Source organism: Sorex araneus, chromosome X, assembly GCF_027595985.1.
Source record: "Sorex araneus isolate mSorAra2 chromosome X, mSorAra2.pri, whole genome shotgun sequence".
NCBI classification, from domain to species: Eukaryota; Metazoa; Chordata; class Mammalia; order Eulipotyphla; family Soricidae; genus Sorex; species Sorex araneus.
The window spans coordinates 245038493-245057650 of NC_073313.1; the positions used below are offsets into that span (position 1 = coordinate 245038493).

Sequence of the window (19158 nt, forward strand, 5' to 3'; positions counted from 1 at the left end):
TAAAATTGTTGTTATAGGGGCAAAATTTCATATGTGAAAGTAAATCACTTTAACTACAAATTTGAAAATGCTGCCTAACTAATATTAAATACTACAAACATATAATTTGCCTAAATTGTTTAGTACTTATATATTTGCTATATTTTATAAAGATCCATAAGCTATATGTCATTTATTTTATGTAACACTTTGTTATATATTTATACCAATACATAGTTACTTTTGAAATTATATTTTGATGCATTGATACACAAAATGCATTTCAAAGGTAAAACCTTATCTTTTGACAATGAAAATCATCATATGAAAATTATATTTCATACATAATAGAAACTCAAATTGTAATCTCACCATAAAGAGCTTCTATATAGAAACTTTCTTTAAAATCTCTGCAAAAGGGAAGGAACAGAAATGAAATCAGACCCTGCCCCTTGAGTCAAATTTCAAATCAGGTATGTGGCCAAGGGGACCTTACTCCTCTGTGCTCCAATATTTTCAACATGAAAATAATTCGTGTCTTGTGAAACTGCAGGAATATTAAAAGTTGAAGCTTGATAAGTTGAATGAACATGAGCAATACTTTCCCTGTCTCTCTTGTATCACTGTCATTTCATTGCTCCAGCGGGCACCAGTAACGTCTCCATTGTGAGACTTGTGACTACTGTTTTTGGTAGAACGGTGAAGATACTCTGTGTAGCTTGCTGGGCTCTCCGAGAGGGACAGAGGAATCGAACCCGGGACAGCCGTGTGCAAGGCAAATGCCGTACCCGCTGTTCTATGGCTCCAGCCCTCAAAAGGAAACTGTCATTAGCAAACCCCAGCCACCTGCAGATCCACCTCCCCGGATGGCCCCATCCCACCAGGGCAGCCAAGGAACCAGCCGAGGGCAATAGTGTCTCTTGCCATTTGGGGGCCTGCAGCTCTGCCCTTTAAAATGAATCTGGAGATTCTACTGCAATGAAACTGGGGGCAAGGGCCCAACATGGGTCCGCTGGGAGGGTCCGGATGGCCAAGGACCCGCCCTTGCCAGGTTCCGCGCTCAGCCCCGTGCCCACCCACGCTCAGCCCCGTGCCCACCCACGGCTGACCCAAAGCAGAAGTCAAGGCGATCTTGGCCGCGGGGAGGGGCCCCCAGGGCCACGCACTCACACCTGCGACCCCTGCATTCCGCAACAGCCCCCTACGCACCTCCCAAAGCTCCGCACCCCCCAAAAGACTCCACCGCGCCTTAGGAACTGCCCGGATATCGGGGGAACACAAGAAAGAACAAGCCCGAAAGTGCCCCCCAAGCTGGCGTGGCCCTGCAGCTCAGCTCACGGTGTGGAGAGACGGGGACATGCGGGGCGCTTACGGGAGGCCACCGCCATCCTGCAGCAAGACAAAATTTATCAGCACCCCTTGGAACAGTCAGCGTCAACATTTCCCAAAGAAATAGTAGCCAAAACAGTCAGGTAAAACTCTTGCAGTGCCTAAAGTACTTAAAGTGAAAAAAAAAGTAAACTTATTTCAAGATAGTTAAATATTAAGATATTAAAAGAGCTACATATGGGCAAGTTGTACTTTGAGTGTTTCATTAACGGTTTGTTATTCTTCTCTACACACAGGTTTGTGGATGGCTAAGCATTAATTGAGCCTTGTGAATGCTTTAGGCAAGCTTAAGTTAACAAGATAATAGTTACTAGTATATATATACGCATATATATGTGACCACATATATGATCATATATTATACATCACAATATCAATAAGCAATAAATGTATCTGTATGTATATGTATATATATGCATTTATATATACCTTAAAGTTACTATGGTTCTTCAAACATTTCTGACTCATTTTAACATTTGTTGATGCTGACCACCATAGATGTGTGGGGTTGTTCGTCTGTTTCTTTGGTTTCGGTTCGGGGGGCCACACCTGGTCGGTTACTCCTGACTCTGCTCAGAAATCACTCCCTGCAGTTCTCAGGAAAACATGTCTGACACCAGGGAACTCTAGTCAGCTGCATGCAAGGCAAATAAATTGGCATTTGGGTTTGCCAATGACAGTTTCCCTTTGCTATACAGTACATATAGCATATGTACTATGGCTCCAGCATCATGACTACCATAGGATTTGTACTCGAAAGTATATTGATCCATAAGTATGCTGGTGAATAAGATGCAATTCATATGGTTCCACATTAAATAGAGTAAGTTTGGGCTAGAGCGATAGCACAGCGGGTAGGGGGTTTGCCTTGCAGGCGGCCAACCCGGGTTCGATTCCCAGCATCCCATATGGTCTCCTGAGCACCACCAGGAGTAATTCCTGGGTGCAGAGCCAGGAGTAACCCTTGTGCATCACCAGGTGTGACTCAAAAAGCATAAATAAATAAATAAATAAATAAATAAATAAATAAATAAATAAATAAATAGAATAAGCTTAAGCACAAATCAAGAAGTTGTGGCATAGTGCAGTGCATGCAATGCAGGGCTATGCTGCTCTAAGAAAGGACAAAAGTGTAATTTTGCCACAATGTAGATGGAACTAAAGAGAAACAAGAAGGAAAAGGATACAGAAAGATTTTCCTCATATAAAGGACTTAAAATTTATGCAGCAAAAGCCACACCCAATCCCACAAACACTGCCATAGACACTTATGCATCAGCCCAGCTTTACAGATTCATGACTAACTCTCAGTAGAGATGAAAGCCATGGCACAAAAGTTCATGGGTAAACTAGTTGAAAACTGAAAACTCTTGGGCCCCCCTCAAGAAGGCTGTAGGCTGAGTTTCTGCCCTGTCAAAATCCAGGTAGCCACACCCACATCCCACAGGTACTGTCTGATAATGACCCAACTTTATTGTTCCATAGCTGATCTTAGAAGATACTTCAAATGGACAAAAAGTCCAGGTACACTGGTTCTTAGGCTGAAAACTCTTGAGGTCTTCATGGAGTGAAGTGGGTAGCCTACCCCTCCTGTACTATCAGAAGTTCTGGTAGCCACACCCACATCCCACAGGGGGCATATAAGCTCACTGGCTCAATTCTAGAGACCCTGGATTTCCTGAAACATGAGGATGTGCAACAGGTCCAAATTAAACAATACTGACATCCCAGTAGAAGCACAGGAAATAAGATGAGATCGTAACAGAGACGCTCAATTAAAATAATAACACAGAAGGTTCAACAATCAACAAACAACTTTGTATAAACCCTCAGACAAAGATTTCACATTTCCATGTGAAATATGAAAATGTTTTGCAAATTTTCTTTTAGTAGAGGGTTTTTTCGTTTGTTTGTTTGACAATTTCATTATCGACTAGATTCCACGGGAGCACAAGAGTATATGGATAGGTTAACAAACAGTGAAAAAGCAAATTGTAGGGTATTTTAAAATATTTGTTTCGTAACAACAAACATTACATGATATTTGAATATTTTGAAAGAAAATAATGAACCTACACAAGTCTTATGATATTCTTTACCTCAGATAGGCAAAAGTAAAATAACAAGATAAGTTCCTTAAAAGTTTAGCAATGTGTTCAGACTTAGAGGAAATTAAGACATTTAACTAAACTTTCTTGTTGATGTTTTTTAGGACTTAAAATCTTAATTAAGACCCATTAAGAACAAGCTTTATAAAAATTATTATCCTCTATTCCCTAGCCTAGTACCCTGGCTACCACACCAATCTGGCTTACAAGTAAATAGGACAGCATAATGGTGGGGACCAATCACCTCACTGCCTTCAGTGAACTTAAAACAGAAAGACAGGTGCCCACAGAGTGACTATTTAACCCACCCCACTCTCCGAGCAAAGGTTGTACCATCTGCTGGGCTTCGATCCCCATCTTCCTGTGAAATTAACTGGAACAGATGACTGACATGATGTTCTCAGTGCTCGTTATTTTTTCAAGAAGAAAATTAAAAAGATAATTAAGTAAAGAGCATTAAGAATTCATAAGGACTGTTGATTATGTTTTAGAGGTGAATATCCATTTATCAGATGAGAAACTCACTGAATTCACCTTGTTAGAATTTTATTTTTAATCTGAAGGTTCGTCTCAGTGGGTTTTAATAGCACTAGCCCCTTGCTTTAATTTTTTGTTTGTTTTTTGTTTGCTTGGGGGCTCACATGCTACTGTACTAAAGCATAACCTTGTCTCTGTGCTCAGGAATCATTTCTGGTGGTTTCAGGTGACCAAGGATTTAACTTGAGTCAACTTTGTACAAGCCAAGCACAATACCCACCTACTCTCACCCCTCATCCAGCCCCAAAATAAATTTTTGTTCTATTTTTTAATCTCATGAGTGCAAATAACACATCCTAAATTTATTTTCTGAAAAAAAAATAGTTTAGTTAACATGGTTATAGCAGTGCTAAAGTTTTGGTACTGATATGAAGTAATTGCACCCTACGGATACACACAATAACAAAGTGCCCATGGTCTTCCACCAGTGTCCGTATGTCTAGTCTACTTCTGTATTCCTTCCACGACTTAATTTTTATACAATCTTAACCTAATTCAAAGCCAATATTCTTTTAAGCTCAATGTCATTCTCCACAGAAAATTATCAATGGATCAACACAAAATATTCCCTCTACTCTCTTTAATTACTAACAAGACCCAACTGCCTTTTAAATCTCCTGTTAAAGATTCTAGTGTTGGAACTGGAGAGATAATACAGTGGGTGGGGAGTTTTGCATTGAAAGCAGCCAACTTGAGATTCAATCCCTGGCCCCTCATAGGGTTCCCCGAACCTGTCAGGAGTGATCCATGAGCACAAAGCCAGAAGCAAGAACTGAGCACAGGTAAATGTGGCCCCAAAACAAAAAAAACAAAATCCTCTGGTATTGAAGGCTGAGAGATACTACAGCAGTTGGGGGTCTGTTGTACAAGCAACCCACCTAGATTTGATCCCAGGCAACACACATGGTCCGCTGAGTCCATCCTGGAGTGACCCTAGAGCTTAGAGTCAAGATTAAGTCTTGAGCACAAGTTGGGTGTGACCCACAAACAATAATAAACAAAAAAAATTATCATCTATTTATGTTTTTGAATTTTAAATACATCCTGAATAGAATGTTGTAATTCATGCTTCTAATTTAGCTGCTTCTGAAGTAACTAATATTCTACTTCTTAGTAGTACAAGATATGTTCAATTCATGGGAGTATATTAACATACATGTTAAAGTTTGGGGGACTTTTATGTAGGTGCTACAGTTATATTAAATATTTCAGAGTCTTATACCTCAGTTGTAATTTCTAGACAGCCACTTTAAATATTTTGAAAAATACATAGGTCACTCAAGTAAGTACTTAATATGAAATAAAATTGAAACTTTATTGTGTCCTAATAGCAAAGCAAGATTTGCAAGTAATAATAGAGTATTATCCTTTTCATAAGACCCCAGTTTCTATGTTCTCTCACCTATGCTCTTCAAAATAATTGTGTATGAGTTAAATCTTAACAGCATGGTTAAATATATAAAAGGAACATTATACAGTTAAAGGTAAAATACAATTTATAGAAAACAATCATACATTGAAATTTTAAGTGTTTTAAGGTTAAGAAGTCTTTTTATTTTTACTATTTTGATTTTTTGTCACATCCCACTATTTTTATTTGTCCTACCCATCTCATCTTTTTCCCACTTTTCCAGAGGGGAAAAATTGGAGAAGTCAAGAGGTTGTTTTTTTTTTTTAATACTGTGGCCGATTATAATTACTTGAATAATAATATTAAAACCCTCATTATCTCCATCTAGAGGACAAAAAAATAAAATTGCACAGGCACTGATTCAAAGATCATTCAAGATTTCTCTCCCATCCACACATTCTACATGTCTCATGCATTTTGGTCACACACAAAAAAAAATTGTGTTTCCTTAGATTTCACTCCCATTCCCAGCTTCCAGCTCTTTAACTTGCTTCCCTTTCTGACAGAACTGATATGGTGGCCTTTTCTCATGGTTCCTCCATCCACAATTCCCAATAAATGACTAAACTTATGAAAGTTAACAGTCTTCTCTCTGTGACTATCCCAGAGGTGAATATATTCCTAAACTGCATTGATTTGTAGTACTCCAGAATTTTTTCCTCAAGTACACTGTGAAGTCGAAGGTTGTGATATCACTAAGGAAAAAGAAGGTTGTGATATCACTAAGAAAAAAGTGAATGATTATTTGGTAGCATCAAGACTGATTCTGACAGTAACTGAAGTTCTAGAAAAGTCCTTCATTTCAATGTCTTTACTTTCACTGTGCCAGCTCATGTATGTCTACCCCAGGAATTCTGACCTGTAAATCTCCATCTCCATTTCCTTCCAGTAGTAAGGTCAATTCCTATCTGCTACCTACCATCATATCTCTATCTTCAGTAACGCTAAACAAAGTTAATTGTTTTACCCGTCTGCATTTACAGCTAAAAGTAAAATCTCTTGAAATGCACAAATTTATATATTTGTGTTACACAAGATCTCTTGTCAACTTTGTGCGTTGCAACAAATAGAGGAAACTAAATGAATCAGAAAAATCAACTACCGAGAAAAAAATACATAGAAACTATACAAAAGTGGTGCTAAAAACTGCAAGATGGGCTAGAGTGATAACACAGCGGATAGGGCATTTGCCTTGCATGCGGCCAACCCGGGTTCGATTCCCAGCATCCCATACGGTCCCCCGAGCACAGCCAGGAGTAATTCCTGAGTGCATGAGCCAGGAGTAACCCCTGTGCCTAGCTGGGTGTGACCCAGAAACAGACAAACAAAATAGCTGCAAAATAACTTGAAGCACTGCAGTATAAATATGGCGAGAATCTCATGGAGTCACTGAAAAGTATGCTACAAGAAGAGAAAGCAGGTTTTATTTTAATAGTACGTGCAGTGCAATAACAGGCAAGTAATCACATCGCCATTCAAGAAAGGTCAGCTCTTAAAATTGCACAGCATCAAGCCTGAGAGATAGTTCAGCGGGTAGGATTCTTGTCTTACACACAGCGAATTTTTAGTTTATACTATATAAAATTATTTTCAAATACTAGAACGTAAGTCAACAGTTTGATCTTTTAAAAAGCAGAGAGAGAATCTCTATATTTAGTTTTCCTATGTTTTTTCCCTTTTAATTTTCGCTATCATTTACATTCACACATGCACACATGTACACACACACAAAACTTACTCTTTAGTAGTTTTTTAAAACAGCATGAAGCTAGAGGCAGTAACTAAATTAGATGATCTTTTGATATATATTATAATTTTCTGATTCTACAATGATAAAAACAGTAGTGTTCCACAATTACTTGGCTTACTCTGATTGGGAAGAAGGAAGCAAGGGATTAGAACAGCATTTAACATTCTGTTTGAAGCTATAATTCAGCAATATAAGTATGCCCTAATTACATATTGTCATATTTTTATATACCAAATATCTTCTTCCATTCTGATTTCCCTTAAGGTTATAATAAATGAGAAATAACTGTTATGTTTTATCTCATAGAGAAACATTTTAAAATCCTTGTCAGGATGTATAATTGAGTTTGGCAAACTTGTAAAGAAACTTAAAATGGGAAAGTGAGACAAATGAAATGTAATGTTTGTAAAAAAGCTAAAATACCCGGCCAGAGTTCCTGCATAGCTGGTAGAGCACTGGCCTTGCACGAGGGTAACCTCAGTTCAACCTCTCACACTACATATGGCCTTTCAAGCACTAGCCTGATTTATCCCTGAGCACAGAACCAGGAGTAAACTGTAAGCATTTACTGGTGTGACCTGAAAATAAATAAACAACAGCTAAAACACTTTATATAAACTAATATTTACCACATTCTCACCAGGTTAAGTATTCACTTATTTATTTCATGTTAAAAAGACATGCTGAAAATCTGAGTACAGAATTAATATCCCAAAAGCTAACTATAATTGTAAATATAACTATAAATATGCATCATTGCACAGAACATCTGAGGGCAGAGTTTAGAGGATCAACTAGAGAACTAGCAAATGTCAGTTACTATGAGAGCAAAAAATACGATGGCACCAAGAAAGCGCTTCCTAAAATAGTAAGCACCGAGTTTCTCCTTCCTTCACTATCTCAATCTTTACCAACTCCAAGTAATGTAGTTACAGTTATTTCAGTTTCATGAATGAGAAAAGGATATAGGAGCCAGATAATTTGTCTCAAATCATGACTGTAGTGCGCTTACATTTGTACTTTTCTATACTTCGAAACATTAGCCTCTTTATTTTTCAGATTTCTCATCCTCGCTAAGAAGCATGCCAGGAAAGCGCCCAAGTAGTTTTCATTTTGTGAAGGTCTCACCTCCAAGACAGTATTCTGAACTATGCCATCTCACCGTGCTATCTCACCTGCACTTCTTTCAGTTTACCAATAACTTCCCACCCGTTCCACCTCATGGTTCATTTCTCATTTTTATCCATCCTAACTTCTCTCTGTTATTTGATATATTGAAGCACTCTCCTTTGCAAGAAGCTCTTTCCTCACATGCCTGCAAAGATGATTTCATTCTGCCTTTATTTTCTACTCGGTCTCGCGTTTTACTCAGTCACGTCACTGTGATCCCTTCTTGACTCAGCACTAAAATTCATCCAGTAACACCTGGAAGAAACCATGACTTATCCTTTACTACTTCCTCATTCCTTTCTTCTGAACTAGTCTATACAGTGTGGGAAAGTCTGCATCTGTTTTTCCTCAGAGCCATTCAGGAGTCCAGGTCCTCCCATTCCTAACCTGAACAATCACAGTAGCCTTTGAATTTTTACACCTTAAACCTTGCTATCACAGACTGATCCCCTGATCCTGGTCACTTACACAGGTTGCCACGAGACTTTCTAAATCACAGGTTGAATAGAGACACTTCTTTACTCTTAATTGGGAGGAGCTTATGCTCTAACATAATCTATGTCACTGTCACTGTCATCCCGTTGCTCATCGATTTGCTGTAGTGGGTACCAGTAAGGACTCCATTGTGAGACTTGTTGTTACTGTTTTTGGCATATCGAATATGCCACGGGTAGCTTGCCAGGCTCTGCCGTGCGGGCAGGATACTCTTGGTAGCTTGCCGGGCTCTCTGAGAGGGACAGAGGAATCAAACCCGAGTTGGCCTCGTGCAAGGCAACTGCTCTACCCTCTGTGCTATAATGCTCCAGCCCACATAATCTATAGGTATCATATTTCAAAGCACACTAGAAATAGTACTACCAAGCCAGCTAGGTTATGAAGGACCAAACTAAATCTGGTTAATTTACATAGATAAAATCTAGCTGAAATTTTTGCCAGTCTACTTGCTGAATAAACATTGTTTGGAGAACCTATTTTTAACAAGAACTGAGGGAGATAAGGTACAAATTCTAACATAGAAACTCTACTTATAATTCAGTCAGAAAGGCCACACATAATGATGAACTTGTACGCAAATATTCATTACCTTATCTCTGAACTCCTAAATTAATAACAAACATCTTGGGAAAAAAAAAACACTCAATGGAACCATCCCACATGGATCAGTCTCACAAATGATACAGCTTGCACAGAAGGAAAGGTAGAGATAAAAGTACCTATTTGACTTTCAAAACTGATTTGCAGATCTTGTCAATTACCATTCTTAAAATAGGCACTGGAGCGATAGCACAGTGGTTAGGGCATCTGCCTTGCATGGGGCTGATCCGGGTTTGATTCCTCCATCCCTCTCGGAGAGCCTGGCAAGCTACCAAGAGAATCTCGCCCACACAGCAGAGCCTTGCAAGCTACCTGTGGCATATTCCATATGCCAAAAACAGTAACAACAAGTCCCACAATAAAGACATTCCTGGTGCCCGCTCAAGCAAATCAATGAGCAATGGGATGACAGTGACAGTGACAAAATATGCACTAAACAAGAGTGAGATTCATACATGTGGTCATTAATATATGGTATTTCATATCACCATATGATTAAACCAAATTAAGTTCTCTAAAGCTAAAAAAGTAAGTCATTAAGAAGTTTAAAGGAGGGGCAATAGCACAGCGGGTAGGGCATTTGCCTTGCACAAGGCCAACCCGGGCTCTATTCCCAGCATCCCATATGGTCCCCCGAGCACCGCCAGGAGTAACTCCTGAGTGCAGAGCCAGAAGTAACCCCTGTGCATTGTCAGGTGTGATGATAGCCCCCCACCAAAAGAAACGTTTAAAGGAATAATTACTGGGTGTAATGGATAGATTAAGAGAACAGGCACCAGTATTTTTTCCTTTATAACTCAAAAATTGATCAGACACTATGTTCAAAGACACTTTTACCCCCTCAGGAGAGGCAGACAATATTCCCCATATTCTCTCTCTACTTTTGGGCATTATAGCTTGAGCAACATAGACACTGAGAGGTCATCATGTTTGGTCCATAATACTATTAGGACCTTTTTAACAGGTAGGTGTTGGTTAAAATGTAATTAAAAATATAATGACTATTTTTCATGCAAAAATGCGAATCCATGACCAAAATAATAAAATATATTCTAATATGATGCATGACCACATGATATGATCTAATATATTCCAACTTTACTCCTAAAATATGGGTGAAAGTTTCAAGAAAAAAACTTATGCTTCTTTTATTAATTTCCAAATTTCAAAGGAGTGACTTAATTTTTCAACTTGAATTAGTCACTTATTAAAATATAATGTATCCTTACTACCAAAGCCAAATGTATATAAATATATCATTTATACTGTGTACTTGTACATGAATGAATCATACATGATACATATGAATAAAGCAAACATGAAACATATAAGTAACAAAAATATTTTATCCTGATGGTAGCTTTATTTGTAACAGTACAAGAAGTTTCAATTAAATAAGTTGATTATTTTTAATTTTAGTGTCTGAAAACTATTCAATTTTACTTTATTAAGTGCTTTTAATGCATTTATGATATAACATGAGTCACAATTCTAGAGAACTAGGTTTATCTACACTTCAAAAAATGAAAATCAAGGCAATTATTTAAATAACTCAACATCAAAGGAACTAATTTATATATAAAATGGTTTGATTCCTCATTATAAAGTGCTTTTTACAAAACTCTATACATATTCATATAGACATCCTTCTCATGCTGTATTTTAGTACTTTTCAGTAATGAAAAATCTTATGGTACACCTTCAAACTTTAGCCATAGCACAGCAGGTGGGGTGTTTGCCTTGCACTCGGTTGACATGGTCAACCCGGGTTCGATTCCTCCACCCCTCTCAGAGAGCCTGGCAAGCTAATGAGAGAGTATCTCGCTGCACGGCAAAGCTTGGCAAGCTACCCGTAGTATATCCAATATGCCAAAAACAGTAACAAGTCTCACAACGGAGACGTTACTGGTGACCGCTCCAGAAAATCGATGAGCAATGGGATGACAATTACACAGTGATACTAACATATAAAATAATGTCAAATTATTAACAGGTAAAGTATCTTTGTCAAGTAAGGTAGAAATCAGACTTGATAGCAAACATATTTTAGTTCATAAATATATTGAACAAATAGGGTTATATACCTAAAACCTTATACAATGTTAGAAATCAATCTTACTTCAATAAAGAAAATACATTATACTAGGGATTACAAATACATTAATTATCATAATTAGAAGTTTGGTAACTGTGCATACAGTACTAATACATTTACAAATATGTTAATATCTCACATATACTAAAAAATAGCCTCAATATAAATTGTATTTTGTGTAGTTAGATATAACTCTTCAGGTACCTACTGAAGATATCATGACAACATTAACATTAGCATGTAAATGTATGATTTTTCAGTCAGCCAAAAATCAGTATTACAATGAATTGAAATCCAATCAATATGTTTTTCTTGATGTACTGATAGCATTAAATATCTTTTTGTGACTTCTGATTTCTAGTTTTTGCTTGTCTTTTTTGTTTGTTTTGGGAGGCTCGCCTGCTATGCTCAGAGCTTAGCCCTGGCTTTGAATGAAGGACTCTCTCCAGGAAGGGCACAGGGGCCCGAATATGGTGCCCTGGATAGATCCCAATGTTTGGCTATGCAAGGCAAGCAGCTTACTTCTCGTATTATCTCTCTGGATCCAGTGTTAGTTCCTTTATGTAATCATTATCTTCACTGTAAAATAGGAGTATAAGTGGTAATCTTAAAATTTCTGTTAACCATTTATCCTCTTTGATCTACACAAGCTCAAGTTGTAACTTCAAAGAAGCAGAAACTAAGAACATATTCACAAAGAAATTGGTATATTGGTAGACTACAGCACCCTTTACAGACACACACACTTGGGGTGGGGGTGGTGAGAGGGATACTGGGATCATTGGTGGAGGTGAATGGGCACTGGTGGAGGGATGGGCAAACGATCACTGTATGAGTGAAATGCAAACACAAAAGTTTGTAAGTTTGTAACTGCACATCACAGTGATTCTCTAGTAAAAAATTTTTAAAAATATAAAAACACACACCTACTGGCTGAAGAGATAGTACAGCAGGCAGGGTGCTTGTCTTGAAGAAGGTTAGTAGCAGATCCAACCCTGATCCAACCTTTTGATCCCCACATCCCATATGGTCCCCCAAACACTGCCAGAAGTAATGCCTGAATAAAAAGCCTGGAATAACCCCTGATCATCAGTGCTGTGGCCCTCCCCGATCAAAAACTGTGTGCTAAGAAAGACTTCCCAATCAATTAAAGACAATAGAATTTATATGACTAACATTATTTGTAAATTACAAAGATAATACTTTCTAAGTTTAAACAGTAAAAAGAAAAGTGAGAATCATAATAAACAAACGGATCAAATAAACTCTAGAAGTGTGTTCCCTACCATTGAATGTTTACATTAAAAAAGTGTAACAAAAAGGGCATATAGGAAGACGCCACAGTTGTCTATCATTAATGGATATGTTTCAGGAAACTAAAAATGAACTAAGATTAACATTAAAATAACTGAATATGTTTTTCTTACCACATGCAAAAAATGACCTCAGTTTAAATAAATTCCTAGAGATTAGTGACCAACTGAGGTTAATGGCCTGAAACTACACTTTAGGCAATTAACTCCGCCCAGCCATTCATTAATCCCCAGGAAATAACCAGTTCTACAATTGTTACTGCTTAATTATAAGCCAAATGGAACCAAGAGAGGAGAGAGGAGTACTCTGATTGGCTAATGTGCAAAAATTAAGTTCTCCATGAATGCCCTGTACATATCAATTAAAATCGCATCACCCTTTAAAAAATCCATATGCCTATATTTCTTTTCATTTTCAGCTCATAATAGCAATAATGACTTCGATGCTGGGCATTTTCTGGGAATTAATGGCAGGAGGATATTAATGGCCCTTGGCTATACCTTGATCCATCCACTCCTCTGTGTTGGTCATTAATCCCTGTGAAATGTGCAGCTATTGTTTAACTTCGAAATGTAATTAATGCAGATATGACATAATCTTATTTATAATCTGTCAAAAAGCAAACCTACAAATTCTTCAGATCAAAAAAATATATCTTGAAAAATTCTGATTTCATGTTTGTGAAATAAAATGAAAATTTAAAATGAAGTGATATCAACAGAAGGGTAGGAGATCAAAATGTTTCTTATGATTTTCCCCGAGGACCTCTGGCAAAAATAAAAACAAAAACTAGTAACAGATTGAAGTAAACAACTGGAGTTTTACAAAACCCTAGTAAAACCCTGAGGAGTTTTACAACCAAGACTTTAGAGAAATGCACAGGAAACATATTATCTTTGTCACTCCAGGAAAGTTTGGATGCAAAAGGGACAGTCTAGAGGGATTGTATCTCCTGGGAAAGGAAAGGAGGATTTCAGTATCAACCTGGACAGAACAGGAGGAAAGAACCTTATAAGAGAACCCAACTAGGAACTATGTGGAAGTCACTGTGATATGTGTGGGTTTTCTGTTGCTATTCTAGAAGAAAGTGTCATTGAAAATTGACACTCTTTTTTATGGGGGGAAAGGCCCACAGGGCAGGAATAGCACTCCTGTCTGAACTCTGGGATCACTGTAGGAAGAGCTCAGGAACCATTTGTTTTTTTTGTGTGTGTGCTGTCTTTTTTAAGTTTGTTTATTTATTTATTTATTTAATCTATTTATTTATTTATTAGTGAATCACCGTGAGGTACAGTTACATACTTACAAATGTTCATGTTTGTGCTTCAGTCATACAATGATTGAGTAAACATCCCTCCACCAGTGCCCATTCTCCACCACCAATGATCCCAGGGCCCCCCCACACCCATCCCATTCCCCTGCCACCCCACCCCACCTCTGTGGCAGGGCATTCCCTTTTGTTCTCTCTCTCCTTTTGGGTGCTGTGGTTTGCGACAGAGGGATTCCGTGCCCATCATGTTTGGTCTGTCGTCTACTTTTGTCTCGGATTTCCCAACCTGAGCGTGTCCTCTTGACATCCTTCACTTGGTGAGGAACCATTTGTTGTGTCTGGGATTGAGCCTGCCAGTAGCTTACATGTTGTATTCTCCAAACTTCTGTTAAGTTGTTTGGTTTTTTGTAAATTTTTATTTCATTTATTTTGAGGCAGTACAGCCAACACTCCTGTTGAATCATAAGGCTCTCTGGATTGAACTAGGATCAGAACCATACAAGGCAAGCCCCATAACCCCTATAATATTATTCAGAACCTGAACTGAACTTTAATGGAATTCTCTTGGTAGTTAATAAAATTGTCTCCTTGCAGATATTAGATTTGTTTTGTGTTAGGTTTAGGATATCAAAGTTAGTGAAATAAATAACAAGTAAAAATCTCTACAGAGTAATGGGGTAACTGAGTATGTATGTATTTCTACATACAGTTTTGCAATTGTCTCAATTGTTCAATTCTTTAGGATTATAATACAAGATTTTGACTTGTTAAAAAATACTGAACATGCAAAAGGTTTTGTGAAGAAAAAAATTATTTCACCTAGAACTTCAGGTTTCACTTTGCTACCTCCTAGGAACCTAGTTCTTATTTTTCATCTCTTTTGAACACCTGTGATAGTGAAAATTAGGAGACACATTTGACAGAGCACTATGGCATAAATGATGAGCATGCTTTATTATGTCATTTTAAATTATTCGTTTTAAAATACATTATAAGGAGAATTACATCCTGGTATACCATGTGTTAAATAGTAATAACTTTTTTGTGAACTTGCAGGAAATATTTGTAGACAACAACTGACCTGAAGGTCAAGGGCAGGACACCACAGATCTAGTCTAGTATAAGAGGCTGTGGATCCCCAGAGTTACTTATTCTGATATAGTCAATATCATATTTGTTAAGCCTATTTCTTTCTACGAAAACCTTGCTGAAATTAAAAATAGAAGCAGCGAGTTTGTATACAAGAACTCTTAAGAAAAGCCATTTAAAAAAGCCCCATCTCTCTGGTGCCTTTTCTCAACACTGCATGACTCATGGTTTGCAAACAGGTTGCATTGAGAGAGAATCACTTACTTACTCATGTCAGAGTAGTTAAAACTTAATAAGTTTCAGCATCCATTTTTCCTCAAGGGACAAAGCGAAATTGCCTTAAATTGTAAACCTACTATTTTATTAGTCTATTAAGAGGGCATTTTTCAACCCTACTAGCAGCTAATTAAAGAAACATAGAGTATGTCTCAAACCATCTGGTCTACTAAGATGCTGTTGACATTTGTATCTGTTTTTATGCTGCATATAGCTAAATGTTTTAAGTCAAAATATATTCAGAAATGGTAGAAAACTACCTGACTCATCATAAGGAGTGCCTCACCTCGGACTATTTATGAAAGCACCACTGACATTAAATTAACCTGACCTCTAATTACAGCGGTCAGGTAATATCAGCTTCAGAATATTTCATCTTTGACACAAAATCAAGATTCCTCAAATTACATTGCTGAATGTTACACATATAGTTAATTGAATAGTTAGCACTCTGTTAAGCACAGGGTAACATGCTACTATTGTGTTACTAACTCACATAAATTTTTGTCTTATATTGCTGAGTCCTCTCACAAAAAAACCCAGATATTTAAATCATGATTTTTGCAATCATATCCACTGTATCACTGTCACTGTCATCCTGTTGTTCATTGATGTACTCGATCGGGCACCAGTAACGTTTCTATTCCTCCCCACCCTGAAATTTTAGCAGTCTCTCCTTACTCATCTTTCCCAATGACTGGAGGCTCTTTCAGGGTCAAGGGAATGAGACCTGTCGTTACTGTTTTTGGCATATAGAATATGCCACAGGTAGTTTGCCAGGCTCTGCCCGTGTAGGCAGGATACTCTTGGTAGCTTGCCGGGTTCTCTGATTCTCTGAGAGGTTTGTGTGTGTGTGTATATATACACACACACATATACATATATACATATATATATTACTCTCTATGATTTATTGCCTACTGTCTGAACTCCATCAAATATGGTGTGGTAACTATGGAAAATGGGTAGAAAGTGTCTTATAATGTTCGTGGCCGCGTGGCCCGGAAAGTGGCCTGGAGTGTGGCGGTGGTAGAGGTTGTGCTGGGTCCCTTGGAATGGGGAGGGTTCTCACCCGCCCCCCTCTGGGGCACCCTGAGTGAAAACAGTCTGATGTGGAGTCCGCAATAATATTGTTTGACTAAAATTCTTATAGAAATAATGAAGGGAAAGTAATATTAATGAATATGGGTGGATTTGTAGATAGATTCCATTCGCTCATGAAAAAAAAAATAGAAGAATGTTAAATAATTATGCCCCAAATTGAGGGACTTTCTATTTAACATTAAACATACTAGGATTACTAATAAATGCAGGAGCTGAGAACCACAAAATAAGCAAAGTATGGCACCTGCAGTTCACCTGATAGAAAATACATAGAGCATGTAGATTATGATATATATGCCGTCATATTAATGCACACGGGCATAGATACTTATCACTATATCACTGTATCACTGTCATCTCGTTGTTCATAGATTTGCTCGAGTGGGTGCCAGTAACATCTCCATTTGTCCCTGTCATGCTAGTGTAGCCCAGTGGTGTATTTGGGGCTCTTTCAAAATCAGGAGAATGAGGACCACCGTTGTTACTGTTTTTGGCAGATAGAGTACACCATGAGTAGCTTGCTAGGCTCTGCTGTGCAGGCAGGATACTCTAGGTATCTCACCTGGGCTCACCAAGAGGGATGGAGGCTTTTGGGTGGCCTCTAATCACCTTTACAGGTTTCCAGTCTACCAAATGTAAGCGTTTGGTCGACTGGCATGTAGTAATGATTCGCCCACTGACAAACACACACCTGCCTGCATCTCTGGGCAGGACCTGGGGCATCTGTGGTCTCAGGTTGATTTCCTTGAGGTTGATTGAGTGTGCCTGGAGGTTGTTGAACAGCTGGCAGAGCAGGACCCTATCTTGGACGGTCTATGCCAGGTCGACACCTGTGCCGAATCCCAGGCCACCTAGTGGTTGGTTGACAGCACCCCACAGTGGATGAGCCACTGCATGCACTGCTGCCAGGGCTCTATGTCAGAAGGAGCTGCGACTTGGCCCAGCCAGGGCAGGCAGCAATGCTGCAGCCGCCACCACGGTTTCTCCATGCCCCGTAGACACCATTCTGTCTGAATCTTGCAAAACAGCCGGCGGTGGCCATCAGGAATCATGCATAGAGTTCCAGCAGGCATCACATGTAGAGTTTCATGCCTGGCGTGCTGAGCTGCGAGTTGTCTAGGGCGAGATGGTGAGCCAGTTTGGGAGAGCGTGAGGGGTTTGGCCTCCTGTCCTCCAATCCAATATGCTATGGTAATTATGAAAAATGTGTAGGGCGTGTCTTATGATGTGTCTCACAGCCTCTTTTGCTCTCTGAGAGGGATAGAGGAATTGAACCCAGGTTGGCCGAGTGCAAGTCAAGCGCCCTATCCACTGTGCCATCCTCCAGTCCAAATGTATAAATTTAAGAGTTATAGCTTGGATCATGAGTGAATCACACACTAATCAGAAATATTGCATCTGCTAATTAGTAGAAATACCAGAAAGCCAGAACCTGTTAGAAACACACTGATCTACATATTGAAAGAAACATCTATCTTAGATGTTTCCTTAATTAATTTAATTAATTAGAGTTCTTTAATTAATTAGAGTTCATAAACTCTAATATACTATATTTCACTGTCGCACTGTCACACTGTCGTCCCATTGCTCATCGATTTGCTCAAGCGGGCACCAGTAATGTCTCCATTGTGAGACTTATAGTTACTGTTTTTGGCATATGGAATACACCACAGATAGCTTGCCAGGCTCTGCCGTGCGGGCAAGATACTCTCGGTAGCTTGCCGGGCTCTCTGAGAGGGATGGAAAGAGACTATATTTCACATGAAATATATTTTCCAAGTCTACACACATATTATAATGGGAGATAATTAGACTAAGTGCAGTCCTCACATAATATTATACATTCATTTTAAATGCAGGTAAATTAATACAAATTATCCTTTATTCATAGAGGACATGTTTCAGACCCCCACACATATGTGAAGCCCAGACAACAGGAAGTGCCAATCCTATATGTACTGTGTTTTTTGTCTATCCACACATATAGTAATGTTTGGTATGTGAATCATGTACAATAAAAAAAACACAGTTCATAATAAAATACAGTAATTATAATATACCATGATGAAAGTTAAGTGATCTCATTCTATCTGGAGAAGTTTATTGTACACAACATTTTCTATTAAACATTATACTAAAAAGCCAATAAAATGAGATATTCAATTTTATATAAAACTTTTAATTTCCTCCATCTAGACATTTACTGATTTTTCCAAGTGCTCAAAATAAACTAGCTCAATTCTATCTTCACAAAGTTATTTAACTAAAAAGTATAGTCTAAATGATCTACATAGAGGTGTCCTTGTTTGATACTCTGCAGTTTTTCTCTTTTTTAAGATCACAGGCTAATTCTTTTGCACTTTCTTTATTAATTTATTTATTTGGGGTCCACATTTGGCTGTACTCAGGGCTTACTCCTGGCACTGTGCTGAGAAGTCACTCCTGGTAGTACTCAGGGGACCATAAGGGATGCCAGGGATGAAGTCCAGGTTTGGTACTATACCTATACATATAATATATTATATAACTATATTATAGACATCTGTTTGAACATTCACTGTTACTGTATCA

At 38.2% G+C, this 19158-nt stretch overlaps 1 protein-coding gene across 5 annotated transcripts in view; it reads right to left on the minus strand.

Moving 5' to 3' along the window:
- ERBB4 (erb-b2 receptor tyrosine kinase 4) overlaps positions 1 to 19158 on the minus strand; it is a 1184587-nt gene that overhangs the window by 1114410 nt on the left and 51019 nt on the right. The window lies entirely within an intron of this gene.